The sequence below is a fragment of the Rattus norvegicus genome, chromosome 3 (genome assembly GCF_036323735.1).
Source record: "Rattus norvegicus strain BN/NHsdMcwi chromosome 3, GRCr8, whole genome shotgun sequence".
NCBI lineage: Eukaryota > Metazoa > Chordata > Mammalia > Rodentia > Muridae > Rattus > Rattus norvegicus.
Window position 1 is genome coordinate 136,124,946 of NC_086021.1, and position 8,074 is coordinate 136,133,019.

General features: G+C 48.8%; 1 protein-coding gene across 1 annotated transcript in view; it reads right to left on the reverse strand.

Annotated features, from left to right (window-relative positions):
- The window catches only part of LOC134486149 (histidine-rich glycoprotein-like), a 73,874-nt gene extending 67,785 nt beyond the window's left edge, over positions 1–6,089 (reverse strand). Inside the window, exon 1 of the mRNA XM_063284985.1 lies at positions 4,273–6,089. The gene's annotated coding sequence lies outside the window, so the exon portion shown is untranslated. The remainder of the gene's footprint in view (positions 1–4,272) is intronic.
- Between the last annotated feature and the right edge of the window lie 1,985 nt (positions 6,090–8,074).

Consider the following 8,074-nt stretch of genomic DNA (forward strand, 5'->3'; position numbering starts at 1 on the left):
ATGCAAAGGACCTAGTAAGCAAGACCCTGCTGAATGCAGAGCCTGTCGTAGATTGAGACCTCATGAGAGACCTTGTTTCAAGGACAGGATCCGTCCTGATGAAATACCACAGGGCAGTGGAGCCCGGGACAGATGCAAGAGGGTGGTCACATCTCTAAGAACATGCCTGTCCTGGTGACAGTGTCTCCTGGCAATTGGTGTATGTACCTCAGAACCTTCCAAAGGCTCACATCCATGACAGTCTTCTCCTTCCTTCTGGATGAAGAAGGCAGGACACCAGGAGCTCCAAGAACGCATAGCACTGGACGTAGACTGAGTTTGTGCTGTGGAAACCTCTGCACAAAATGTCATAGGGCGGATAGTCCACAATGATGAAGACCAGAGGAGACAGAGCCACAAGTCACAGGTTGGTCCTAGGTTGAGCACACCATGACAGCAGGATTCTGAGCAACTTCCACTGTCAGCAAGCCTGTATCACTTTCTGTTTGTAGTTAGACATCCCTTCCAAACTCGGCCTCAATTCCTGCCACGGAATGAGCTCCTCTGACTCCTGCCTGCAGCTACACTCAGTCCAGTGCTGTATGGCAAGTGGAAACCAAAGCCACAAACCATGTGGTGTGTGTGTGTGTGTGTGTGCCTGTGTGTCTGTGTGTGTGTTTGTGAGTGTGTGTCTGTGTGCCTGTGTGTGTGTGTCTGTGTGTGTGTGTCTGTGTGCCTGTGTGTGTGTGTTTGTGTGTGTGTCTGTGTGCCTGTGTGTGTGTTTGTGAATGTGTGTCTGTGTGCCGGTGTGTGTTTGTGTGTGTGTGTGTCTGTGTGCCTGTGTGTGTATGTGTGTGTTTGTGTGTCTGTGTGCCTATGTGTGTATGTGTGTGTGTTTGTGTGTCTGTGTGCCTGTGTGTGTGTCTGTGTGCCTGTGTGTGTATGTGTGTGTTTGTGTGTGTGTGTGTTTGTGTGTCTGTGTGCCTGTGTGTGTGTTTGTGTGTCTGTGTGCCTGTGTGTGTGTGTTTGTGTGTCTGTGTGCCTGTGTGTGTGTGTTTGTGTGTCTGTGTGCCTGTGTGTGTGTGTTTGTGTGTGTGTCTGTGTGCCTGTGTGTGTGTTTGTGAATGTGTGTCTGTGTGCCGGTGTGTGTTTGTGTGTGTGTGTGTCTGTGTGCCTGTGTGTGTATGTGTGTGTTTGTGTGTGTGTTTGTGTGTCTGTGTGCCTATGTGTGTATGTGTGTGTGTGTTTGTGTGTCTGTGTGCCTGTGTGTGTGTCTGTGTGCCTGTGTGTGTATGTGTGTGTTTGTGTGTCTGTGTGCCTGTGTGTGTGTGTTTGTGTGCCTGTGTGCCTGTGTGTGTGTGTATTTGTGTGTCTGTGTGCCTGTGTGTGTGTTTGTGTCTGTGTCTGTGTTCTCTGTGTATGTTTGCGTGTGTGTGTCTGTGTGTTTGAGTGTACCTGTGTGTGTTTGTGTTTGTGTGCCTGTATGTGTGTGTGTCCCTGTGTGTGTGCGTGTGTGTGTGTATGTGTGCATGTGTGTGTGTGTGTATGTGTGTGTATTTTCATATATGCAGGTCATACAGACCTCCACATGCCATGGTTCGTGCATATAGAAGCCAGATGACAACCTTGGGTGCTAGCTAACACCTTTCACCTTGAGATGGGTTGTCTTGCTTGTGACTGTGCATGCCAGGTTCTGCTTCCCTGCTTGTCACAAGTGCTAGATTACAGACAAAGCTAACTGTGTTACCTGGGTCCTGGTAGTCTGAACTCAGGTCCTGCTGCCTGCACATCAAACTCTTAACACTGAGCCACACCCCATCAGTGCACAAATCGTGGTTTTGGGCATTTGCTTTCACATTTGTCCTTAGTCTTTTTTTTTTTTTTTCCTGTCTTGTTCAACAACTCTCTCCTGATGACTAAAGAGACCTGTCAGTCCATCCTTGCTATTTTTCATGGTAAGAGGCCATTAGCTATCGGAATCCACAAGACTACATGACCTTTACATGACAGATCAAAATCAACGCCTAAAACACAACACAGCACCACCGAGCCACATACAATCCAACAGTGCTCATATGAGATTGAAGACACAGAACCCAGAGATAGGCTCACAGCTGTGACCTGCATATGTGTGACATAGGAACCCACGTGAGTGTGCTTGGCCCACAGACATACTGTGTCACGATTCTTGATCCCATGACGTGGCATTTCTCTGGTTACTTGAACAGCTTACTCACCGAGAGCGCCTAACCGGCTAGGAATGTTATATCGTTCTTAGACTTAGAACAACTGCTCCCTGCCTTGGAATGTCAATCACTTTCTGTAAAAGTCCTGTAGCTAACCACAAACCTGTAAACTATGCACCCTCAGAGGTCTGGAAACTAAGTGGACCAGGTAGAGGTAATTGTGCGGGAGTCCCACCTCCATCCAGGCCCTTCCCTGAGCACCTGGCAGGTACCTAACTCCTTAGGCCCCTTGTGCTGAGGTAGAGGAACAATGGTCTAGAAGTCCAAGGTCTCCAGAAGTGGGTCTACAGGGTCTGGGGCCCTTTGGCCCTGCTTCAGAGCCTCCCTTCTAATCCTTTAATCTTGTTATCCAAGTTTTGCGGCTTCAGGGTGTGGCTCCTGAGAGCTGGGACCCACCCACAGTTATCTAAGCATAGATAAACAATCTTTGGGCAGAGCTGAAGTACTAGCTGGGGAAAAGATTCAAACCCTGTGAAACCTTTGGCAACTTCCGTGGGCTCCATTTACAGAATTGCTCTAGGAATTTTTCTCGAAGGTGTTCGGAGGCTTTCTTCCTCTGAAGCTTGCACTCTGATTTAAGCCAAGCTAGTGCCTGTCTCTTGTGGAAGCCAGCTTCGAAATTCATATCTCATCTGATTCTCCCCTCTCTCACATCAAGGTGTGAACTGTTTCAAAGGGTTGGGTGTGACTGTGGCTCTATTCCAACCTGGTCCTTCCTACACACCAGTTTTCATTTAAGAAACTATGCTCAGTCAGGGGCTGGACCCCAGACTATTACCATGAGCTCAAGCATGCTGAGAAAGCCAAAGTTCCTGACAGGGGGACAGATCCCTCAGCCTCTCAGGGACCTCTTAGGAGCATCACAGGAGACAGGAGGAAGCTGAGCATGTGTGACTGCCCCCATCACAGAGGGCCAACAAATGCTGATAGCAAGCAAGGACCAAGTTCCCTCCTGGGCCAAGCCAACAAGCTCCTGTGGTGCTCAGGGCGGATAGAGCTGCTCTGAGAGCTCATTCAGTTAGGACGCTGACTCATTCTTAACTCGGGAAGCCCCACACACCCCAGTGGATTGCTCAGAACAGGCTCCGTCTTCCCTGCAGCCTACTATGCTGCTTTTTAAGCAAGTGACTGCCTTTTAGATTAGCTTTAGAAGCGGCATAGCAGTTACCGTAAGTCTGTTTATTTGACAGTAAAGATATGCTCGTATGAATAATAGTAACTCAGCCCACTCCACTCCCCTATCTTCCAGGATGCCCTCCCAGGTCCCCAGCCTGTGGCTTTTCTGTCTGCTTTTGAACACGTCTTCCACCTGGAGCGTTAAGGGGAAGCAAGGGATGTAAAACACAGTCCTGAAGCCATTTGCACGTGTTCAGAGAAAAGTCAAAATTCTGCCTCGCTGCTGTATTTCTTGCCTTGAAGCTGGACAGCTCAGACCGGGCTGCCTGAGCCAGAAGCCAGAAACTGCCCCGGGGGCTGGCTCTTCCTCCTGCTTCTCAGGAGCGGAAGCTAGTCCAACCTCAGTGCCCAGTTAGCACAAACTCACCCACCTCCCTCTCTGACCTTCACTTTGGCTTCTAACAAGGAATCCGAGGTGGCTTCCTTCCCAGGCAAGTCTCACGTTCTCCTCTGAGACAACATAATACACAGCGGCCATCCGCAATGCACAGCTCAGAAACTTCCCCCAAGAGTCCCTCAGACCCAGCAGAGGTAGGCTGGAGGCAGAGGGGAGCCACTTTTCTGACATCACAGGCCTTCAAAGTCTGGGAGAAGCACAGTGTCTACCCTAGGACACAGCAGCTGTCACAGCCCAGAGGCGCAAGAAGACATCATTGACAGAAAGTACTCACCAGGGAGAAGCTGATAGACGGTCTGCCTTCCCAGCCACTGTGCTGTGAAGATCCCAAGATATGCTCAGCTTGCCTGGAAAGTCACTTTGAAACTTAGAAAGCAGCCACTGTAAAGTCACCCAGTCCCTTCATTCTCAGAGATGTCCACATGATTAGGAAAAAAAAAAAAAAAAGACAAGAAAAAAGCGCAGAGCACACACCTCAGTCTTCATTGTCACTGGAACCAGATGACTCATGCTGACTCAGAGCCACCACTTCCTCTCCCGACATTCTCTTCATACTTGTGAGCCCGGCTGGTCTGGTTCCCAGGGTCTCTACCACCCTTCCGGAAAGAGCAGCTTCCCAGACCCTGGGTATAGGAGCTCCAGGCTTATAGCCAGTGATCACCCTCATCAGGGAGGAGGTGCTTCGGTTAGGAGACTTGGGGGTAGCTGAAAATAAGAGGCAGAGATCTCACATGTATTTGAGTGTCCAGTGCACACTGATTCTGTAACAAGCTGGAAGTCCACAGTGGGAAATGCACACTGATACTGTAACACGTAGGCAGCCCACAGAAGAGAGGAGAATCCATTTTTGCTATTTCATTCAGGCATCTGAAGTTGGCTTGGTCCTGATAACTCCCATTTCAGTCCATGCTTTTTTGGTCTGCACAGAGTTTTGATCTAAAATCATTATCTACTCTGAGCTGGCTGTTAGCGTGTGTGACTAAGTCTTGCAGGCTTAAATGGTGGGCTAGATCACAAGAGTAAAAGTACCAAGGAGTAAAAAGAAAGTTATGCCTCTAACTTTGAAAGGCTAATGAGCGTTTCCATGCAAGGACCAAGAGCCCGCCTCTGTGTCTGAGTTTTCTTTTGAATGATGCAGAGGGCGGGGCTTTCTTCCGCAGCTTCAAGCATTTTTAAATTATGAGAAGTACTCCACAGAAAGCGGAACCCACATACCACTGAGCAACCTCTGGCGAGTCCAGGTAGGGTTGCTGTGACTGTTGATATCTCTATGCTCTGTCCCCCCAGGCCCCCCAAAAACCCAGCACTGTTCAAAAAAAAAAAAAGCAAAAAGCAGAAGTTTCGCTTTTGAAATGTGCATTCCAGCATATCAGAGAATTCTTAACACAGAGTGTGTAAGAGTAGATACGTGTGCTAGAGACTCTCTTAAACAGGTTAGGGAAAAGCTAAGAGTATAGGCAGGGAGGAAAGGGAATTTGGGGGCACAGAGGCAGGAGAAGAAGAAACATGTTCGTAGGTTGAGACCCTTTGAGGGTCAAATGAGCCTCTCACAGGGGACAACTAAGACCATTGAAAATCACAGATATTTATATTACAATTCATAACGGTAGCAAATCACAGTTATGAAGTAGCAATGGAAATAATTTTACAGTTGGGGTTCTCCACAACATGAGGAGTAGCAGGATTAGGAAAGTTGAGAACCCCTGGACCTAAAGAGATGGATAATTTGGCCTTAGTAGCAGATTGCAAGTACATTGTCCTCCAGAGCCACCAGTCACCAGACCAGCCCCTCCAGGACTCCATGTTGTTTGAGCAGGCTATCTGGTAAAGTGTGCGCAGACCTTCTGAAAACAGCAAAATGTGAGAGAGGAGGGGTTTTCAACACAAACCACTCAATCTGGGTAACCAGTTACACATGATTAGAAGACCGAGATACTTGTCCCATTTGCAAAATCCAGGCAATAGTAGTTCCTCTTAGGACTATGTGAAAATGAAAAGCTAACTCCAGGGTCTGCAGCCGTAGTGAGCATCTCTGTTCTCTTACACCACTGAGCAGGTCAGAGCTGCAGTCTGACTATGTGTGTGACTTGTTGTTGAGACTTTTCCTACCAGGATGGCATTTGAGTCACGGGTCACAGTGAAAAGCCTAGAGCTCCAATAGATGAATAGGTACTCTCTTTTTAAAATCCAGAGCCCATGAACAAAACGCATGACCATAAACCGTTAATAATTCAGACAGTAGTGAAGACAGGAAGTGTGGGGTTCAGTCATTCACAGAGAGTCAACAAATGTGCTCCAGATGCCCGGCTCTGGTGTGGAGCCTTGGGAAACGGGGGTGGGGGGGTGTCTGTGCTCAGGAAGCTTATGTTCTCAAGGGATGGGACAGAAATAAGCACACAGGAGACCATGACGTGAACAGGGTGAAAAACCGCTAGCGAGTAAAGTGCGAAGTCACTGAGATGAGTGGGCTGCCGAGACAGGGCTGGGCTTGAGGAAGGAAGCAGGGAAGGGGCTGGAAGGCTGAGCCTGGTGTAATCAGAAAGCATGTGGCGGGCTGGACTAAACAAGAGAGTGGAGTGATCTGATAGGAATTTTCCAAGGACGGCACTTGCAGAAAGCAGAGCACGCAGGAGTCTGGTCAGCTCCACTCTGGGTCTGACAATAGCAAGGCATGCAGTCAGAGGGCGGGGTGGGTTGTTTCACCCAGTGGTGGGCTCAGATTAATCCAACAGGACTCTTAGACTTTAGGGTTGTGCAGCAGAGTGGTGTCACCTGCTTAGATGAGAGGGCTGGGGGGGAGGGGGGCTCCAAATGAGGAAGACCATGAACGTGGGCTCTGTCGTTTCAGCTGCTGTTTGGCTTTGCCTGTCAGATGTCACGTGGAAAGGCTTATAAAGATGTTGGTAGACTTTAAGTGCTGGGTCTGTACCCAAGTTTTCAGTGGCGGTGGTGATCTAAAGGTGAAACCAACGGCCTGGCCTGGATTCAAAAGATGCATAGAGATGAAAGACAGGCAAGGAGGTTCAGACCAAGAAAACTGGGGCTCACGGCGAAGGGCTGGAGGTTTCAGGAAGGCCGAAGAGTCTGACTGGCCAGGGCTTCAGGGACTTCCTGTCAGACAGAAACAGGGCAGGGCATGCTGGCCAAGGCCCAGTAGGCCATGGTGACCAGGTACGTGGCATGGCAGCCTCTGTGACACTAGGCCCTTGGCAGTAAGTAGCTGGGAACAGGGTAAGCTCAGCCAAAAGAGAGGGAGCCACACCCACAGCAACACCCTCCAGCGGGGTGTCAGGGAAATGGATACGTGGCACTTTAAGGAACAATGACATCCAATTAAATGGCAGAAGCTAGGCATGGTGGTACGTGTCTATAATCCCAGAACTCAAGAGAGAAAGGCTAGAGGGTTGGGAGTTCAAGGTCAGACTAGACTACATAGTGAGATTCTTATCTTAATCAAATACCCCATCCCTGGATTTGGATGCCATGGCTGCCTGTGTCTGCATGTAACTAGTGCTCCTGTTGGCCTGTGAATGGACAGGATACGAGGTAAAGAGTTAGGAGCTCACTATCGGCCAGGGTGTCATCCACGAGTCAGTGTTCCGTGTTTCTCGTTAGCCCTGCAGACACCATAGCTACGGTCTGGGGTTATTGCCTCAGATCAGGCACTTCTGGCTCAGTGAAGACAGCCTGTAGTTCTGAAACAGGAAAGGATGTAAAGTGACGCTGTTTCTAAGAGCCAGGGCAGTTGCAACTCTTACTCGGGACTGACAGACAAGCATGGGACAGCTTCCTCTGTTATAATCACGATCTCCTGCCTACCGTCATGTCCCATGATGTGATGTAAGTACCAAGGTGTATAGGCTAATCTGTCAAAAAAATTTTTTTTTAAATTTCTATAATCGCCTTGGTCCGATGCAGACTGCCATGAGATGGAATAGAGCCTCGTCTCTGAAACAGGAGCATCTTGACCACTGGCTGAGTCCTTTTGTTAATAGCAGTATTAGCTTAATTTTCAGTTCTCATTGTTCGTGGTGGCCCTCATGACTCCCTCAAATGTACCTCGAAGACAAGCTTTTCTCACGACCTCTGTGTCAGTTTTAACTGGACTGAGAGGAAGTCACACTTGCTAAGGGTGGCTGGCAGATGGCTGGATTCCATCTAATCTGAATTTGCCAAAATTCATTCATATTAATGTCTGGCGGCTTTTAATGGAAAACTGTGAGTTTCAGATCTCATCTAACCAAGGCTACTCTGACTCCAGGCCTAAGAGGAGGTT